Source organism: Megalobrama amblycephala, linkage group LG1 (genome assembly GCF_018812025.1).
Source record: "Megalobrama amblycephala isolate DHTTF-2021 linkage group LG1, ASM1881202v1, whole genome shotgun sequence".
NCBI classification, from domain to species: Eukaryota; Metazoa; Chordata; class Actinopteri; order Cypriniformes; family Xenocyprididae; genus Megalobrama; species Megalobrama amblycephala.
In genome coordinates, this window is record NC_063044.1 from 60906986 (window position 1) to 60917722 (window position 10737).

General features: G+C 38.9%; 1 pseudogene; it reads right to left on the bottom strand.

Moving 5' to 3' along the window:
- Window positions 1–3691: 3691 nt before the first annotated feature.
- Window positions 3692–4894, bottom strand: LOC125250229 (annotated as a pseudogene).
- Between the last annotated feature and the right edge of the window lie 5843 nt (window positions 4895–10737).

Consider the following 10737-nt stretch of genomic DNA (forward strand, 5'->3'; position numbering starts at 1 on the left):
AAACTGTAGTGAATTATAACCAATAGAGTGTGTTATTCTTGTTTTGTTAAGAAACTTTACAAAAGAAACCTTTTTTTTAGGTCAGTGTTTTATGACTGACAAAGTGTGTTTGGGTGAAAACCTTTGCTGGTGTTCTGGAGGAATGAGTTGATTTGAGACATGTTTGAAGTGTTTTGGTAGATTTAGTGCATTTTGAATGTGAAATTGACTGCTGTGCCAAGGTGAAATTTGGTTAGGAGAACTGTGTGAAGAAAGTGACCTAAGTACTGAAAAATGTGTCCTAGCGATTGTTTAAAAAAAAAAAACCTGTAAAATTATCAGTAACGGAACAATGAATACTATAATACTATGATGCACAATTATTTCTAATTTGGTGCGCAGTCATGTAAAAATCCCTCATATTTCAATAATCTTTCCAAACAAAGTCTTACAGTATTTCACAATTGCTAAAACACTAAACCCCATTCTCTGAACCCAATGCTCAGTGGCCTAAACCCATTTGTCGAATCAGTCACTTTGTAGGCAAAACCTTAAACAAGTTCAGGTAGTTAAGACACTGTTTGCAAATCTCATCCACTCTTTTTGCAAAACTCTAAACACATTCTTACTCACTAAAACACATTTTGCACTGTGATGCAAAATGGTAAATACATGTGGCAAAAGTTAAACACAACTACAACACAGTTGTCATCCTTTAAACACAATGACTCAAAATTGTTCACACTTATTTCTAATGATGTGATCAAATCAGCTGTATAAAATATAGGTCAGTTCAGAGTGCACAGGTGACACAGGTGCTGAATGATGATACCAACAATAGATGGAAACAATCTGAAAAGTAGAGGAGGAAGAGTATGTGTAAGAGGATGATGAGGAGAAAGAGCAAGAGGTGTGGAGACAAGGCTGTCAAGGCTGGATCCGGCACAGGTTTTTCCCTTTGCCTGGCAAGAGACGACATTGCCTGTGATGTAGAAAATGTCCTCAACAATATTCAATAATATTCAACAATATTATTGATCTGACAGTACTGACATTATAGGATGAGAACTGAACTAAGCTAGCCTAGATGATGACATCACTGTTTTCTGCAGAACTGCTTTATAGAGGAAAATAATTACAGTAATTTACATAATAATTGATGGTCTTTACAATGTAAGTGAATCAACACTGAACTGACTTCAGCTGAACAATGACACTATTTTCTTTTAGAGCTGTACAGCCAAAATGAACCCTCTTTGCATTACTGATCATCATGTACCTGTTATCACTGTAAAGCTGCTTTGACTATACTATATGATACTATACTATACTATACTATACTAGACTAGACTAGACTAGACTAGACTATACTATACTAGACTAGACTAGTATCTGTGTAGTATAAATTGCAATTGAAATAAAGGTGACTTGACTTGATTTAGGCCGGACCCAACATGAAGACATGATGCTGAAGCAGAATGAATCTCTCACTGACTCTGAACTTTGTTTTTGTGTGTGTGTGTGTGTGTGTGTGTGTGTGTTTACTGTATCATGCTTTTCATTTAGAGTTTTCTTTGACCCTTTAGTCATTTGCATTTAGACTGCTGTATGTTTGCAGTATGTAAGTACTGTATATACAGACATTCAATACTATATAATATTGAATATAATACTCTACTTGCAGTACATACAGTATACTTTAAATTCACATTACTTGTGATTTCTATACATTTTATGTAATGGCAAAATGTGTTTACTGTGTTACAATATACTTTTTTTCTGTAACCTCATGTTCTGGATGTTGTGTTTTCCATTTTTTAATGTAGTGTCTAATGAATGATCTGTATGTGTTTATATTTTGCTTAATGTGTGTATGATCTGAAAGCTTTGTTTGATTTTGCCATAAGAGTCAGAAGTTTTGTGAAATTAGTTTGAAGATTGGATTTGTGTTTAATGTTTTGAGAAAATGAGTGATGGTTTCAAGAAATGTGTTTTAGCAATTGTGAAATACTGTAATATAGTGGTGATTTGTCACCATCTAGTGTTATCTTTGGCTTGGGTTGTTGTTCTTTTGTTCCATCATGTTGAACAAAGAGACTTTTAAATTAGACCCAAGCTTTATTTATTTTTCTTTAGCAAATGTGTTCTTAATTTAGGATTTAAGGCTCTTTACTGTAGATAAATCTTTAAAATTTAGCAGCCTAACCTTTGCTTTTAGTTCTTACTGACAGCCCATAATAAAACAATTCAAAATATCCCTCTAATATTACTTGTTTAAAGCTTAATCGCTGTCATATTTGAGATTCATTTAATGTTTTGTTTTAACATAGCAAATACTTTTGCTCTGACAGAAGGTGAGCTACTGTACTTATTTAGATATAAAAACTCCCATATAGATATGCAGACCTGAGATTCATTTGCCTTGTTTTGATAAATGCAATAGCATCATCTTAAAACGTATTGCATGATGGAGAAAATGCTGTATTACTGTTACTAAAAATAAAGCTGCATCTGATTATGCTATGTTAGCTACTTCACAAATAGTGTTTTTTTTTCTGAGGCATGGTAAAGCATGGTAAAAAATCAAGAAAATTAGATTTAAACAATATAAGACTATATGTGTTGATATAACAATAATTAGTTTTCTGTCTATAAATATATTAAAACAGCTGTTCCATTGTCTGTAAAAAACATGCCATATATTATAGCGTCTTTGGTGTTTTCATGGTTTCTACCAAATAAACCGGAAACCGAGGGTAACACGGGTATGGCACAATTGACAGGCGACTCCTCACACGTCCCGGAGCCTTGATTAAAATTGCAATTTAGGAAACATTTGGGATATTGTAAGTACTCAAGTGAACAAAATATATAACACTGGCCTAGTGGTTTTTGTATATTTTACTGCAAAATTCTTGCACCTTTAACTGAACGTTGTTTAGTTTTGATGTTTAATATTCAAATTCAGTAGTCATGTTTTGAAATGTTTGTGCTGACACTAATGTTTTCAACATCTTGTGAAACTTTTAATTGAGTATCTGTAACAGCAGCCGGCCACTCTTATTTAACGTAAATTTAGTACTCTCTACAGTTATTTTTTAGTTAGTAGTACTCTCGTGAAAGTGGCTTATCTGAGCTAGCGAAGTCCAGAGATTATTTAACTTGTGACTTTAGCAATGTGAACCTTCTATAACCCCCACCAACCACCTGAGCATTTATTTTTTGCCATGCTCAAACAGATTCATTGTGACTTCACAGCAAGGGTGTCTTCCTGCTGCTGTTTTTTATTGACTCAAAATGCATGTTCTCATATTTGCTTTGGTTATGCTTAATTATTCCTTTCATCATACACAACTTGTAAAACATAAAACGATTTTAAACAGGTTTATTTATTGCTGCTGCTATTCACTCAAAATGGATATTCTGCTGCTAGATTTCTTATGCACTTAACTATACACAACTATAAAATATCAATACATGATTTTGAACGTGTTAAGTTTGTTTCATTCATAAATGCAGACCATTATAAGCAGGCAGTACATTTTAATCTCGGGATGCACTGAGCATATCACTTTAACTGTTCAATCTCCAGCAATACAATACAGAGACCAATACTAAAAACATAAAATTGAGGCCAATCTCATTCCTGAGTTTTGCCCCACTAAATTTCAAAACATTAATTACAGTCATTTTTAAATAGTATGGAAGTTAGGCTAAATCCATCTAGTTAAAAATAAGTGTAGGCCTACATAATTTCTTTTCCTACAATTAAATAAATAAATGAATAAATAAATGGCAAATTCTTATGATATGGCTGAAAAGGACAAACCTACTAGCTATTACAAATTGTACATTGTTTTGAATAAAATAAAACAATTTCCATAATACAAGTTGTTTCAATAATTGCTCACAAAGAGTCTAGGGTTAGAATATGTAAGATAATAAAAATCTTTGTGACTTATTCAATCCGATATTTTCACTTCTTTTTTGAAAAACACTCGCATGACTTGCTTCCGTAGTCTTGTCAGATTTAGTCCATAAATGAGGGGGTTTAAAATAGGTGGTATGAGTAAAAATTCTAGAGCCATGAAATTACGTAAATCTTGCGGCAAATTTTTTGAACCATAACGAGTGTACAGCACGTCAAACAGCAATGCAACACTCAACATTGAGCAGTGCAAGAAGATGTGGTACGCATGTTTGTATGAATTTATGCTTGCCCTCTTTTGACTTTCTGCATTTTCCAATCAAGTGAATGTATGAGCAAAATATCAATACTGCATGTCCAAAATATATAATAATGATTACATACCCAATCACATTATTTACTGTTGTAGAAAAACAGGAAAGTTTAACAACTGACCAATTTTCACAATATAGCTTTTCAATACTAGAGCCACATAATTTTAGTCTTGATGTTAATACAATTGCAACACACATGCAAAAAAATGGAGAAAGCCAGCAGAAAAGGATACATTCAAGAACCCTCTGATTGGTCATTATTGAATGATACTCCAGTGGTCTACATATTGCCACATATCTGTCATATGCCATCACTGTTAATGTTGAAATGTCACACAGAACAGATGAATAAATGACAAATATCTGAATCAGACATCCAGCATAAGAAATCACATGATACTGGGATAATAAGTCATACATAAATTTAGGGTAGAATCCAACAGTACCAAAAAGTCCATTTATACACAAATTACATATGAAAGACATACATTGGCTCATGAAGCCTCTTCTGCGAGATTACAGTGTAAATTATGGTTACATTACACAACACAATTAATGGATAATACAATGCAGTCAAAGAAAAAAACACAAATCTGTTTCCCATTGTTTCATTTAGTCCAGAGAGAGTAAATACTAAGGCAATGGATTCAATTCTCCTAGTTGGTGGCTGCATCTGGAATGATATGCAAAGTCTTGTGATAGTGATATCATTATGCACTAAAATAGGTTCATTTGAAATTGAATGTTGGATGATTTTAAAATGATCAGATAGTCAGCTATTCAGTCCTGTTATCCAACAGAAATATGTTTAATATGCTAAAGGTAGCATATGCTGGTTCTTCAAATGAAATAATTCAAAAATAATTAAAATCTTACCACAATCTCTTTTTGTATGTTTGACAGAGTGCTGTGTGATCTGGTTGATCTGGTGTGATATATATGGATACTGGTCTCATGCTAATTGGCCTTGTAATACTTGTGAATACTTGTAATACTCTCTTGAGAAGCTTTTTTTAAAGATATGTCAGTCAAGTCAAGTCACCTGTATTTATATAGCTCCTTTTACAATTTTTTACAGTGATAACTGGTATATAATTTTTGGCCTGCACTGCACTTAAAGAAAATTATGTCATTGTCCATCCTAAGTAAATTCAGTATTGAATTCATTCCGTTGTAAGAGTATAGTTATATTTGTATATAACATGTATATACATGTATAGTTAATTTATCTATATCAGCACTGGAGGTAAACAGTGATGTCATCCAGCTCAGTTCAGTTCGCATACAATGGTGTCAATGCAGGCAGATCAAAACATTGTTGAATATCAAATGTCAAAGGAGAAGGCAAGCAAGGAACCCAAGCTCCAACAAGGTGACGTCACGTGGCTGTCAGACAACAGACGGGAACAAGAGGGTAAGTAATCAACACCTGGTTTATTCAGAAACAGAGGCATGAACACAGGAACAACACAGGTGACTAGATTGCAAATATGAGCACGTAGAGTATATTCACTTAGCTGAGCAATAACAGAGTCCTTTCTCTTTTGCAGGAGTTTCAACGTGGGAAGACAAGACTTGACGAAGGAATGGGAACACGGAGACATCGAATGAGAAGTAAGGAGTCCAGGTATGTATAAACAAGACCAGACACAGAAGTGAGGGAAGTGAGTGTTCTTATAGTGCTGGTGTGATGAGGTTCAGGTGCCACTGATCAGTTCTCTGATTGTGAACGAGTGGGCGGAGCGTGGAGATCCGGTGACGATGTGTGTTGAGTGATGGTGGTGGGAACTGACTCTGTGACAGTACCCCTTCCTCCACGGGCGGCTCCTGACGACCGGATGGGGTGACGACGATGGGGTCTACCTTGGCCCGAGGAGCAGGATGGTCCGGATGGTCGTGATGGAACTGTGTCAGAAGAGAGGGATCGAGGATGTCGTGACGGTTGACCCAGGAACACTCCTCGGGGCCGTAGTCTTCCCAGTCGACAAGGTATTCCAGTGCTGGACCCTGTCATCGAGAGTCGAGGATCGCCCGCACCCGGTAGATGTTCTCTTCCTCTGCAATGTCAGGAGGAGGAGGTACCGCATCGTTACCGGGATCTGTAGAAGGAGGAGACAAGGGTTCAGTGTGGGGTTTGAGTAATGAGACATGGAATGAAGGTGATATATCATACTGAGGGGGTAGTTGAGCCAGTAGGTGACTTCGTTGAGCTGGTGAAGGGACCTATGTACCGGGGACTCAGCTTAAACATAATCCTAGGTATTTATTTGACACAGTGGCTAAATTAACTAGAAACAGAGATTCAACTGCTGACGTTTCCATAGAGCACAGCAGTAATGACTTTATGAACTTCTTTACTTGCAAGATTGATAATATTAGAGAGAAAATTAAAAACATGCAACCGTCTACAGTTTCGCTTCAGACAGTGCACTGTAGTGTCCCTGAGGTAAAACTAGAATCATTCGCCGCTATAGGAGAGGAAGAATTATCTAAACTTATCAAATCATCAAAATCAACGACATGTATGTTAGACCCAATGCCGACTAAACTACTGAAAGGAATGCTTCCAGAGGTCGTAGGTCCACTTCTTGATATAATTAATTCATCCTTAACACTAGGATACGTGCCAAAAACCTTTAAGCAGGCTATTATTAAACCTCTTATTAAAAAACCTCAACTAGATCAGAGAGATTTAGTAAATTACAGGCCAATCTCGAATCTACCTTTTCTGTCAAATATACTAGAAAAAGCAGTTTCAACACAACTGTGCTCCTTTTTAGAAAGAAATGGAATCTGTGAGGATTTCCAGTCAGGATTTAGACCATACCATAGTACTGAGACTGCTCTCGTTAGAGTTACAAACGATCTACTCCTATCATCCGATCGTGGCTGTATTTCTCTATTAGTGTTATTAGATCTCAGTGCTGCTTTTGACACTATCGATCACAACATTCTTTTAAAAAGACTTGAAAACTATATTGGCATTAGTGGAATTGCTTTGGCATGGTTCAAATCGTACTTATCTGACCGTTATCAGTCTGTAGTAGTTAATGAAGAGATGTCGTATCGATCACAGGTTCAATATGGAGTACCACAAGGCTCAGTACTAGAACCGTTGCTTTTCACTCTGTACATGCTGCCCTTAGGAGAGATAATTAGGAAGCATGGTGTTATTTTTCACTGCTACGCTGACGATACTCAGCTCTATATTTCCTCGCGCCCTGACGAAACCTACAAATTCACAAAACTAACAGAATGCATAGCTGACATTAAAAACTGGATGACAAGAAATTTCTTATTATTAAATTCAGAAAAAACTGATATCCTAATCTTTGGACCAAAAACTTCCTCACGAAAAAACCTTGAATACTCTCTAACACTTGACGGGTACTCCATTAAACCTTCGTCCTCAGTTAGAAACTTGGGTGTGCTCTTCGATACCAATCTTTCATTTGAAAGTCATGTTTCTAGTATCTGTAAAACCGCCTTCTTCCATCTAAAAAATATATCTAAATTACGACATATGCTCTCAATCACAAATGCGGAACAGTTGGTTCATGCATTCATGACCTCAAGACTAGATTATTGTAACGCTCTACTGGGTGGTTGTTCTGCTCGGCTTTTAAACAGACTACAGTTGGTCCAAAATGCGGCAGCTAGAGTTCTTACTAGAACCAGAAAGTATGACCATATTAGCCCAGTTCTGTCAACATTACATTGGCTCCCTATTAAACATCGTATAGATTTTAAAATCTTGCTACTTACTTATAAAGCTCTAAATGGTTTAGCTCCCCAGTACCTAAGTGAGCTCTTAATGCATTATAGTCCTTCACGTTTATTGCGATCTCAGAATTCAGGCCAGTTGATAATACCCAGAATATCAAAATCAACTGAAGGCGGCAGATCCTTTTCCTATTTAGCACCTAAACTCTGGAACAATCTTCCGAGCATTGTTTGGGAAGCAGACACACTCTGTCAGTTTAAATCTAGACTAAAAACACATCTCTTTGCTCTTGCATACACATAACACATTATCAATACATTAACATTTTTCAAATCCGTTAAAGGATTGTTACGCTGCAATAATTAGGTCGGCCGGAACCGAGAACATTTCCTATAACACTAGATATACCTGTACATCAGAATAAGAATGGCATCTACGCTAATATCTGTCTCTCTGCTTATCCTGAGGTTTCCGGGTGCTGGATCCAGGCCGTATCCAGATCAGATGGAGAACCTGTGTCTGGACCTGACTACAACGTAGCCCAGGAGACAATGGGCCTACAGATCCAGTTCTGGCTGCATCTATAATTCAGATTTTAATCCCCGTATCCGCTTACATATATTTATAATCTATTTTTAATCTCTATAATAAAAATGTATAATTCAGATTTTGATCTCCATATCCATTTACATATATTATATATATCTTCCAAGGGTTTTTTTCCCTCCTAGGACTTTTTTCCCAGTGTTAGCACGCTGGGTTTTTCTCCTAGGGGTTTTTTTCCACCCCTGGGAGTCAGCCGACATTGGCTTAATGTAGCACCATCTTGTATATGTTACATATTACCATGCTTGTTTGTACAGCTTATTTTTAACCACTTCCCTTTTTTCTGTGCTTCTAATATGTAAAGCTGCTTTGAAACAATTACCAATTGTAAAAGCGCTATATAAATAAATTTGACTTGACTTGACTTGACTTATGACAAGGCAATCAGAGACGGATGTCCTGGGTAGAGAGCCATACCTTCTGGCCAGGTTGGTACTGTGGAGTTGGGCTTCTTCTGGCATCCGCTTGCCACTTGTGTCTCTGAACTGCCAGTTGGAGATGTACATGAGCTGAATCCCACATTCTCTCGCTCTACTGGAACCAGTGGTTGAGAGCTGGAACCTCGGAGGGCTCACCCGACCACGGGAAGAGTGGAGGTTGGAAGCTCAGTACGCACTGAAATGGGGTGAGCCCTGTGGTGGTCTGTTGGAGGGAATTCTGGGCATATTCCACCCAGGGCAGGAATTGGCTCCAGCTGTCCTGGTTCTGGTGGCAATATACCCGCAGGTATCTCCCGATCTCCTGGATCTTCTATTCAGTCTGGCCGTTGGTCTGTTGGTGGTATCCTGAGGACAGGCTGACTGACACTCCTAGGAGCTTGAAGAAAGCCTTCCAGACACGAGATATGAACTGCGGGCCACGGTCCGAGATGATATCTTTAGGGATTCCAAAATGACGAAACACACGGTTGAATAGGGCCTCCGTGGCCTCTAGTGCTGTAGGCAAACCCTTTAGGGGAATGAGCTTGCAGGATTTGGAGAAATGGTCCACAATCACAAAGATGCAGGTGAAATTGTTTTAAGGTGGGAGATCCGTCATGAAATCTATCCCCAGGTGAGTCCAAGGTCTTTGTGGTATGGGTAGCGGAAGGAGTTTACCCTCTGGGAGCTTCCTAGGAGTGTCATCAACGGCACAAACTGAGCATCCTTTGATGTGTCGGGAGACATCCTGGGGCATAGATAGCCACCAGTACTGTTGATACTGCAGGAGCGAGAGGGTACGTGAACTACCTGGGTGTCCAGAGCCCGGAGAGGAGTGAGCTAAGTCCATGAGGGGCTGACGATGTGCTGGGGGAACGTAGAGACGCCCCTCAGGACCTCCCGGTGGAGCAGGTTCGGCTGAGTTAGGCTCGGAGATCTGCTGGTTGATGGTCCAATGGATGGGACTTACGATCATGGCTGGAGGGAGGATGGTTTCAGGGTCCATATTTTCAGGATCAGTCTGGAACAGACGGGAGAGAACATCAGCTTTACCATTCTTATTTCCTGGATGGTAGGTAATGGTGAAGTTGAACCTTGTGAAGAATAGGGCCCAACGAGATTGGCGATGATTGAGTCTTTGGGCTTCTCGGAGGTACTCTAGGTTGCGGTGGTCAGTGATGACTTCAAACGGGTGAAGTGCTCCCTCCAGCCAGTGTCTCCATTCCTCCAAGGCTAACTTTATGGTGAGCAGTTCCCTGTTATCGATGTCATAGTTCTGGTCCGCCGAGGATAGCTTCTTCAAGAAAAAGGCACATGGATGGAGTGGTGGTGGTTCACCCTGCCACTGGGACAATACCGCTCCGACCCCAGTGGATGAGGCCTCCACCTCCACAACAAAAGGGAGTTCTGTGTTCGGATGGACCAGGATCGGAGCGGTAAGGAAAGCTTCTTGGAGCTGATGGAAGGCTTCTCGGGCAGATGGATTCCAGGACAGAGACTTGGGCCGGCCTTTGAGAAGCGATGTGAGGGGTGCACTGAGAAGGCTGTAGTTGTGAATGAAACATCTGTAGAAATTGGCAAATCCTAGGAAATGTTGCAACTCTTTGACGGTTGATGGAAGGGGCCAGTTGCAGATGGTGTCCACCTTCCTCTTGTCCATCTGAATGCCGTGTTGATCGATGATGTAGCCGAGGAAGTGAACGGTGGTGGTATGGAACTCGCACTTCTCCAGCTTGAGGTATAGATGTTCACAAAGCTTCTCGAGGA